This window comes from Staurois parvus, unplaced genomic scaffold (genome assembly GCF_062004578.1).
Source record: "Staurois parvus isolate SC_StPar_1 unplaced genomic scaffold, SC_StPar_1.0 ptg000154l, whole genome shotgun sequence".
Classification (NCBI taxonomy): domain Eukaryota; kingdom Metazoa; phylum Chordata; class Amphibia; order Anura; family Ranidae; genus Staurois; species Staurois parvus.
This window is the reverse complement of record NW_028317950.1, coordinates 25,351,381-25,362,196: the sequence shown is the minus strand read 5'-3', so window position 1 is coordinate 25,362,196 and position 10,816 is coordinate 25,351,381. Positions and strand designations below refer to the sequence as shown.

The following is a 10,816-nucleotide window of genomic DNA, read 5'->3' as shown; positions in this document are numbered from 1 at the left end:
ATTGTTGGTCTTTTTTTGTATATAGCGCAAAAAATAAAAAGCACAGGTGCTCAAATTCCACCGCAAGCTTTATTTGTTAGGAAGAAAGGTCTGTACAGCGTTGCATGACTGCACAATTGTCAAAGTAATGCAGCGCCATAACGCAAAAAATGGCCTGGTCAGGATGCGGGGGAAATCCACTGGAGGGTATGAGAAATGCCAAAATTGGCCCGGATGGCAAGTGGTTATATCAGAGACAATTCCAAGGATAACCCTCAGCATTGTCCCTGGAAATCAGACATTTACCCGCTGTCTGCAGAACATTAACCATCTGCCTGAGAAGTCTACACACCGTTATGTATACAGGTGGTTTCAATAAAGTTGATTGAATTACAAAAGTGAAGACGCGCCCCTTGTAGCGGAAGATGCCTGACGTGACGTTCGATGGGTGGGGCCGGCAGGAGGGACGCCGACCCGGAAGTGTGTGCGGGGCGAGGCCTGAGAGTGTTTCCGGCAGCTGAGGAGAGCGGAGCGCGCTGGGCCCGGCCGAGGTGTTCGGAGCGATGTGAGGAGCAGCGGGGCGGCTCATTCCCGGCAGGTGAGGGTCCGGAGACCGGAGTGCGTGAGAGGAGAAGGAGGAGGGCAGTTTTATTCTTCACATCTCCCGAAAACACCTCATACACGTCAGCGGCGGCACAACGAGCAGCGCCCCCCAATGGTAGATACTCCGCCGGAGTGTCCAACGCAACACGGGCTTCCCCGCTCTTCCCCTGGTCCGGCCTTAGGAACGAACAGCCCTCCCCACCACATAATATAGGGGGCCCTGTGCCGGGAGGAGACATTCCTGGGGCCCCGTTCCTCCATACCCGGCACAGGGGTACACCAGGAGCCCCTTCCCCTGGACCGAACATGGGGATCCCTCGTTCCATCAATGTGAGCGTCTCCCCGGACATCAGGAGACCCTCCTATGATTGCACACCCCTGAAATAATTAGGAACACATTCCACCAATCACTGACCCGCCTCCATACCTTGCACACCACCAATACCTGTACCCTGCACATGAACCCCCCCCCCCCCATTCACAGACCACCAATCACTGACTAGCTTCCTATACCTCCTTACTCTGCACATGAGAACCCTCCCCCCCCATTCACACATCACCAATCACTGACCTCCACCCCCTTCTATATCTCCATATCCTGCACATGAGAACATTGACCCACCTCCTATACCTGCATACCCTGCACATGAGAAACCCTCCCATCATTCACACACTGCCAATCACTGACCTGCCTCCCTTTACCGTCATACCCTGCACATGAGATTCCCCCCCATTCACAGACCACCAATCACTGACCCGCCTCCTATACCTCCATGCCCTGCACATGAGAACCCTTTAGAGATCACTAACCCCCCTCCTATACCTCCATTACCCCCCCATATATACACCACCAATCACTGACCCCCACTCCCTTCTATATCTCCATATCCTGCACATGAGAACATTGACCCACTTCCTATACCTGCATACCTTGCACATGAGAACACCCCCCACGCATCCACAGACCACCAATCATTGACCTGCCTCCTATAACTCCATACCCTGCAAATGAGAAACCCTCCCATCATTCACACACCGCCAATCACTGACCTGCCTCCTATATCTCCATACCCTGCACATGAGAACCCCTTCACGGATCACTGACTTCCACGCCCCCCCATACCCTGCACATAATGAGAACATCCCCCCCCCCCCCATTCACAGACCATCAATCACTGACCCGCCTCCTATACCTCCCACATGAGAACCCTCTCCCCATTCACAGACCACCAATCAATGACTCGCCTCCTATGCCTCCATACCCTGCACATGAGAACCCCCTCCCGATTCACAGACCACCAATCACTGACCTGCCTCCTATACCTCCATACCCTGCACATGAGAACCCTTTAGAGATCACTAACCCCCCTCCTATACCTCCATACCCCCCCCATATATACACCACCAATCATTGACCCCTCCATACCCTGCACATGAGAACCCCCTCCCCATCCACAGACCACCAATCATTGACCCGCTTCCTATACCCTGCACATGAGAACCCCCTCCGCGTTCACAGACCACCAATCACTGACCCACCTCCATACCCTGCACATGAGAACCCCATTCACAGACCACCAATCACTGACCCGCCTCCTATACCTCCATACCCTGCACATGAGAACCCCCTTCCCATTCACAGACCATCAATCACTGACCCGCCTCCTATACCACACACATGAGAATCCTCTCCCCATTCACAGACCACCAATCACTGACCCGCCTCCTATACCTCCATACCCTGCACGTGAGAACCCTTCACAGATCGCTAACCCCCCTCCTATATCTCCATACCCTGCACATAATGACAAAATACATCCCTATACACACACCACCAATCATTGATCCCCCCCCTACCTCCATACCCTGCACATGAGAACCCCATCCACAGACCACCAATCACTGGCTGCCTCCTATACCACACACATGAGAACCCTCTCCCCATTCACAGACCACCAATCACTGACCCGCCTCCTATACCTCCATACCCTGCATATGAGAACCTTTAACAGATCACTAAGCCCCCTCCTATATCTCCATACCCTGCACATACTGACAAAATACCCCCCCATACACACACACCACCAATCATTGACCCCCCCCCCCTCCATACCCTGCACGAGAACCCCCTCCACAGACCACCAATCACTGGCCCGCCTCCTATACCCTGCACATGAGAAACCCCCCCCTGTTCACACACCACCAATTACTGACCCACCTACTATACCTCCATACCCTGCACATGAGAAACAACTCCACCCCTTCACAGATCACTAACCCCCCTCCTATACCTCCATACCCTGCACATAATGAGAACCTCCCCCCCCCCATACACACACCAATCACTGGTCCCCCCTCCTATACCTGCATATGAGAAACCTCCCCCCCACCACCAATCACCGTCCCCCCTCCTATACCTCCATACACTGCACATGAGAATCCCCCCCATTCACTGAACCCCCATACCCTGCACAAGAGCACCCCCCCACCTATCACCAATCAGTGACAACCCCCTTCCTATACCTCCATACCCTGCATTTAATGAGAACCCCCCCATACACACGTCACCAATGACTGACCACCCTCCTATACCTCTATATCCTGCACATGAGAAACCCCCTCCCCCCACCTCCTCCTTCACACAGCACTAATCAGCAACCCCCCCCTCCTATACCTCCATACCCTGCAAATGATAACCCTTCACACACCACCAGTCACTGACCCCCCCTCCTATGCTTTCATACGCTGCACATAATGAGAACCTCCCCCCCAATACACACACCACCAAGCATTGACCCCGCTCCTATACCTCCATACCCTGCACATGATAACCTCTCACACACCACCAATCATTGCCCCCCCTATACCTTCATAAAATGCACATACTGAGAACCCCCCCCACCCCACACATAATGAGAACCAACCCCCCAATCACTGACTCCCTTCCTATACCTCCATACCCTGCACATAATGAGACCCCACCCCCTTTTGCACACCACCAGTCACCGATCTCCGTCCTATAGCTTTACCTTTATTTCCTGCACATAATGAATCCCCCAATCACTGTACATAATAAGACCCTGCCACCACCTCCATTATTGACCTCAACCACCAATTACTGAGTCCCCGTCTAAACCTCCATAACTTGCACATAATGACCTCTTAATGAGCTTCTGCCCCTTCCCTTCCCTCATACCTTGCTCATAATGAGACACCCCCCCCCCCCCCAGTCATTACATTTACCCACACTACCACCAATCACAGCGTGTATATATAGTAACCTTATAATAACCAAATATCATAAACATTACTTAGGAACTTCAGGAGTCCTTCTTCTTGGATACCCTGCATATGAGACCCCCATCCACCACCAGTCACTGAGCCCCCACCTATACATACCCTTGTCATTATTACCTCTCCCAAGTCCCTGTATATAACAAGAGCCCCCTCTCACTACTAAGCCTCTACCCTTTCCCTCTCACCCTACTCATAATGAGAACACCCCCCAACCAATCACTGTATCTAATAACCATTACTGAGCCCCTGTTCCTACATACCCTGTATATGAGATCCCCCACCACCAGTCACCGAGCCCCCTTCTATTCCTCTATCTCCACGCTCTGTACGTAATGTATTCCCATCCGTAAGAGCCCCTACTCCTTCTATTTCTTCATATCCTGTAAATGAGACCCCTAACCACTCCTCATCACTGATCCTCCTTCTGTTCCTCCTTGCTCTGCACGAAATCTGACCCCCCCCCCCCCCCCCCGATCACTGAGCTGCTTCTTATCCCTCCATATCTTGCATGTACTGCACATAATTTCACCAATCACTGAGCCCCTTCCATAACCTACACAAGACCCCCCCCCATTCCTTGTACATAATAAGAACTCCCTACGATTACTGAACACCTAACTCTCCCATTCCTCCATGCCCTGTGCATAATGAGAACCCCTAGCTCTACCAATCACTGGGCACATAAGAGCCCCCTTCCTGTCCCCACACCACACCATTACTGAGTCTCTTCCTACCAATCACTTCCTAAATTTCTGTACCTTGCACATGAAAACTCCCCTACCAATCATTGACCCCCCTCCTATTCATCCATACCCTTCACATAATGAAAACTTCCTGCCACGCGCACATAATAAAAACTTACTGAGCTCCTCATCCCTTCATACTATGCACATAGTCAGATGCCACCCTTCCTCAGATCGCCAATCCCCAACATACCCTGTGCTTACTGAGATCCTCTCACCCCAAATGATAGGGAGCCCCCCATGCTTTTATACCCTGCACATAGTGAGATCCACTTGCCGGCAGGTTACTGAGCCCCTCCATACCCAGGCTTAATGAGATCAGCCCAACCAAATAACTTAGTCTCGCATCCCTCCATACCCTGCATGGAGAGAGATCTCCCTCCTCCTCCCCCCCCCATCACTGAGCCTCTCCATACTGTGCACATAGTGAGATCAATCAATCCAACCCCCAAACATCCTCCCTCCATATCCTGCACATAAGATTCCCTCCTAAATCACTGAGATGGTCCACACTCTGTACATAGTGAGATCAGTTAGTCCCTTCCCCAACCATCATCCCTCCATTCCCTGCACATAGTAAGATCTCCTCCCAAATCAATATGACTACTTCTTACCCTGTACATGAGATTAGCCCTGAATCTCTAGTACCCTGTATTCCTCCATGCCCTGTACATAGCAAGATTGTCCACCTAAATCCCACATAATAAGATATGAGATCCTCTAACAACCCCAGCCCCAACCTTCACTTTCTATAAACAGATTATGTCCACATTTATCCATACCAACCCCCCCCGTCACTGAAAACCCACAGTCCTTTATATGCTGCACTTAGCTCCAAAATCACTGAACCCTCCTGTTATGTAATAAAATCACCTCCAAATCACAGAGTCCCCCTTGCCTATTCCTCAGCACTCTGAGGTCAGCCCTTCTCTCCACCAAATTACTGCCTTCCCATTTATAGCTTGCACATCATTAGATCAGCCCCCACATTTCTTTTTCCCCATATCTGGCATACGAGATCTTCTCCCGAAACGGAGACCCTCTACCCCTCTGTTTATATTCACCCAGTCACTGGGATGCCTGTTCCTTCATACCCTGTACACAATGAGATCAGCTCTTCAAAACCCTGGGACCCCTATTTCTGCATTCCATATACATAGTTCAAAACCTCTGTCCTAAAACTTCTGCCCGATTAGGTTAATAATTCCCAATTGGGACTCCAAAACCCCTAATACCCTGCACATAATGAAATGAGAAACTATCTGTTCCTCCTTCATTGGTACATAATTAAATCAAGACCTGGCTCTCATCAAAAACCCTTAATTGTTTGCACTCAATCAGAACACTTCAATCCCAGTACATTCCTGAAACCATTAACCATCAATCATCCCAGAGACTCACCCCAATTCCTGGGTTATCTGCAAACAGCAGTGCCTTTCTATACCCAGTATGTTCCTGAGCCCCTCTCTTTGTACCATCTGTATAATAAGCCTGAGACCCTATTTCTCCATGCTTTGCCCAGAAGGTCAAAACCCCCCAACAACTGGGATCTACCATACTGGCATATTGATAATGAGAAAATACCTTTCTTCAGAGACCCTTACCCCTCTCATTCCTCCATATCCATTACAAATTCAATTCAGAATCCCCAATTATCCAGTCTATCCTGGAGACTCTCCACTTTGAGGTTCTTTCTCCTCTGTACATACCACATAATGTTTCCTGAGAATTGTAACCCTAACTGTAACACATATTGAGTTTATGATACCCCTCCATTGCTGAAACTCCCTATTCTTTTACAACCACTATACAAAGAGATCAGGACAACACAGTCTCGGTTGCCTCCAGAGACTCTCCCCCATCACAGACTGAGGAGACCCACTGATATGGTAGTAGTGTGGATGTGTGGTGATTGGGCAGTAGGCTGACAGGTTCTGCACACAAAAGGCTCCTATGACCCTCTTGGGTCGAGTGAATATGGAATTTAAGTACCATATCATTCTGTAGTTGAGATACAGATTTAATCCAATGTAAAATCAGATGAGAACTGTACATAAAGTCAACTCAGTTTGAGGACTTAGCCTTGGAGCCTTCACCAGAGCAGAGAATAGGGGATGGTGTATATGGACTTGTTTATTAGAAGCCCAGTGTCTTCTGCCTTCAGCCAGTGAAAATCCCATAACACACCATAATGATCTGCTGTTTACTCTGCCATTACCACTGGAATTCTGACAGCTCTGATCCTAAAAGTGCTCATCTGAGTGCTGCTGAATTCATTTAGCCTGGATGAGATTGGGGAAGCCTTCAGATCAAGATTAACACGTAACCAGGGAACTAGTATTTTCTGGAAGATCAAGACCAACTATAATGGTCCTTGTACCTACTACAGGGTTTCTTTAATGGCTTGCTGTGTTTTGTGTACAACTGGCGATAAATGGCTGCTGTTGTCCATTATTGTATAGAAGAATAGTTTATTGCACAAAAAAATCTGATTGTCGTCATGGTGAAAGATGGCTGTTCTGACTATATATATTTTATATATAACATCAGCACTGTTTCTGATGCAGTTCCTCTGGGATTTCTAGTACATCTGGCTATTGCAGTTAATCTTCTACTTCAAAGTTGTTTCAGCTCTTATGGATAGATACTGTTACCTAATGCTGCCGTTGCTTTAACCACATCTGTTGAACATTTATGGAAGTGTAACATATTCTTTCAATGTGTGCTGAGAATTGGTTACCCGTTCAGCAACATTGATGCTTCCAGCAGTCCTAGGAATGGCAAGGTCTTTGATTGCATACTTGCATATAAATCATGTGTGTGTTCTTTTCTTTTTTTTTTTTTTTAGGTGACTGTTTGATCCTCCTTTTGAAACAGTAAAACATGTCTAGGGCAATTATCACACCCTTCCTGCTGGGCGTCCCCAGAACACCCCCCCTCCACTATGTTTGCCAACACCTTTTACCTTCAGGCGTGGCTTAAACCTCATGCCTAACTCTAGTCATGGAAATTAGGCTGGGAAGAATTTAGGACAACCAAACTAATGAATTGATTGGGCTTTAGAACAGTGTCTTAAACAAAGGAAAGTGATGTTAGTGACATTTGCAGCTGGATCACAGTGCACTGACTATCTGCATACATGTTTTTAAGTAATCAGCCATTGTGGAAGTTTTATCATTCAGTCTAGGTTCACGCCTGTGCAAGTTGTTGCCACTGTGTGACCTGTACCTCTTCCCACCGCTGCAACCAACCACACAATCAAACACAGGAGTTGCGGGCGGGAGCCATTAATCCTAATGGTATGCTGCCTGGAAATCGCACCCGCACTGGGAACCACACTGTACCTGCAGTTCCCGTGCAGGCTACAATTACAAAAATAGTGCAGGGACTTTTTCCCTGTATTTCACGAGGCATGCAGCCCATTCAAATGAATAGGCAGTTGTGCCCTTGCAAACTACAGCCCACACAGCTGCATAGAAGGGAACCTAGCTAAATGATCGTTCAAGTCCTTGTGAATTTACCATGTGTCACCAAAAATGCACAGCAATGTGTATACTGTGTTTCCATTTATACTGCGTATCACCACAAGGAACTGCAGTACATGTACTTTGTAACGCATCACAACACAAAGATGTGAACGGTCTGTGCTTTGCAATAAAGACGTTGTCATGTATCATTTAAAGTGTTACTAAACCCATAACCCTGCTTTCACTATATCTGGTCTCCAACAGTACACAGAACTTTGAAATGCAATTATTTTAGTAAATATAAACTGGTAAATACCTTTTCTCATCAGAAGTTAGAGCAGTCTTGTGGATTCTATCTGTGTTTAGGCTAGCACTAGCTAAAGCTTCTCTTTCTGCTCTAGGAGGATGCAGATCCCCTGGCCTCTGTCTGGACAGTGCTGATTGGCCCTGTGCTGATTCCATGCACTCTCCCAAGGAAAAAAACAAAACAAAAAAAACCTCTCTAGCAATACACACTAAACTGAGCAGGTGCATGCCTATGGTTTAGTCTGGAGATGAGAGGTGGTTGCTTGAAAAAGGGGAGGAACAGAGAAGAAAGGATCAAACCACCTTTTTACACAATGCAGAAGATTAACCCCTTAGGGTCCACAGTGAGTATAACATGCATGCTTTACTGCATATACAGACTGATTTTACTGTTGTGGGTTTAGTAACACTTTAAGGTGTGTCACAGCAAACTCAAAATGAATAGGCTTCCCAATGCAACATATGTAATTTGTGCAATAATGCACATTGAACACAATTGCGGTAGGGCAACGCACCAGTGTGGGCTGGCTCTTAAAGCCTAACTCTACTTTTGTTGAAAAAATAGCAAATTAAATATAACACCCAGTCGCCACACAGGCCATCCTGTTATGTAAAGTTACCTTTCCTTTTCAATTTGCAGCCATTGTCATTTTCTGTAAAATTCAATGCTATATGGCAACCTGCAGGCCTGTACACAGTGGGTATACAGAACTTCCCCAGAAATGTAATATTCTGATTGTATGATTGGTTCACTGATTTTTCCAAATGTTTGGACTAAGATAAGAAAATTTTTTATAGAAATAGAAATTATATGTTAGATGTGATACTACCTAAGGGTTTATTACTTCTAAAGGGATGCAGACACTGCAGCTTTCCTCAGAACACTGCAAGTGCACCAGCTGATTAGATTGAACACAGGTACTCCCATTCAGGGATCAGTATTCCAAGAATATAGTGGAACTTGCAGCTTTTTCTTTAGAACAGAAACAGGTAGTACTCTGCTACAAAGCTTGTTCAAATCATTTCAGTGTACGTAGATCACACACGGGATTATTTTTTCTCAGCAAAAACTTTAATCCACCTAAGTGTCAAAGCTATTGGTGACATATTTGTGCTTGAGTTCCGGGGTGTGCACATGCTTGTTGTGTTCTTTATTGTCAGTGTCTTGTATTGGAAAGTGTTCACCACCAGGGTTCCTCCAGAGGTTGCTAGGGCTTCTTGAGTTGTAGCTGATCAGCCTTCATTGTGATGGTTCTTGCATAGTTCTGGGGCCAACAGCGTGACACCAGCAATATTTTGTAGTTGTGTTAGGGGAGCATTCTCCTCACTGACCACCAATGAAAGGTGCATCTTCACTATTGACCCTCCATGAAACGTTTTTCAGCAGGGATTCCCTTAGATCTGAAAAGTATTTCAAGGGTTCATCTGAATAAGAAAGGCTGTCATAAAGTGCGAGTTCACTAAGTTTTTGATAGATACTGGGGAGTTTAACCACTTTGCTGTTTCTTCTGTATTTGAAGACTATTGGTGATTTCTTGGATGTGCATGCCTGCTGTGGTCATTATGATGGGCTTCCACCATCTCTGAATGTTTATTTGATATCATGGAAAATGTAACAAGGAATTGGAATACCTGGGGCATGCAGGAGCCCCCAAAATGTTTAGGTGTAGGCTTAACACAAGGGCACATAGAAAACAACAATTTGTTGTAACAATGCATCACACTGCACCTACACATCGTACACGAGTGCGCACACATTTTAGCTTAGTGGGGTGATGTGAACGAGCCGTTAGACTTGCAGATATGGTGGTATATCACCCAACTTTAAACACTTGGTGCAGAACATTGCTGCTGATGCTTGCAACCAAACTTCAAGCTCTCTATGCAGACTTCTGGGAAAGCAGCGCGTTATTTCCAAGAGCTAGGCGATGAGTTTTTGAGAAAATCCTATAAACTTTAGTACTGTTGCTATGGTTGCCGTAATTCGATTGCTCATACGAAAGATCTGGGGTGTATTGGGTAACTGTTAGCAGCTGATCAATTTTCATTTTACTAAGGCTGTATATTCACACCTCTGTGTATTGGTCTGCTGCAAAATAATGTCTAAGTATGCACAGCACTTATCAATGCTATGGGTAGCAGCTACTCTTTGATTCAGATTTTCAGTGTGCTGTCATTCTCCAAAAGCCCCTCTAAGATTTTGGTTCTAGTTAAGGTGATTCTAAAGGCAGAAGGTTTTTTTACCTTAATGCACTCTCTCCATGCAGCTTCTCCCTCCAGCCCCCTGTATACTTACCCGAGCCCAATCTCAATCAAGCTATGTGCATGAAAGTAGCAGCTCTCTCGACTCTCTCCCTCCTCATTGGCTTAGAGACAGCAGCAGGAGCCATTGTCTCCTGCTGCTGTCAGTCACAGTCAATG

General features: G+C 46.8%; 1 protein-coding gene across 1 annotated transcript in view; it reads left to right on the top strand.

Annotated features, from left to right (window-relative positions):
• The first annotated feature begins 490 nt into the window (after nt 1-490).
• ZBTB34 (zinc finger and BTB domain containing 34) overlaps nt 491-10,816 on the top strand; it is a 41,934-nt gene continuing 31,608 nt past the window's right edge. Inside the window, exon 1 of the mRNA XM_089675293.1 lies at nt 491-577. The gene's annotated coding sequence lies outside the window, so the exon portion shown is untranslated. The remainder of the gene's footprint in view (nt 578-10,816) is intronic.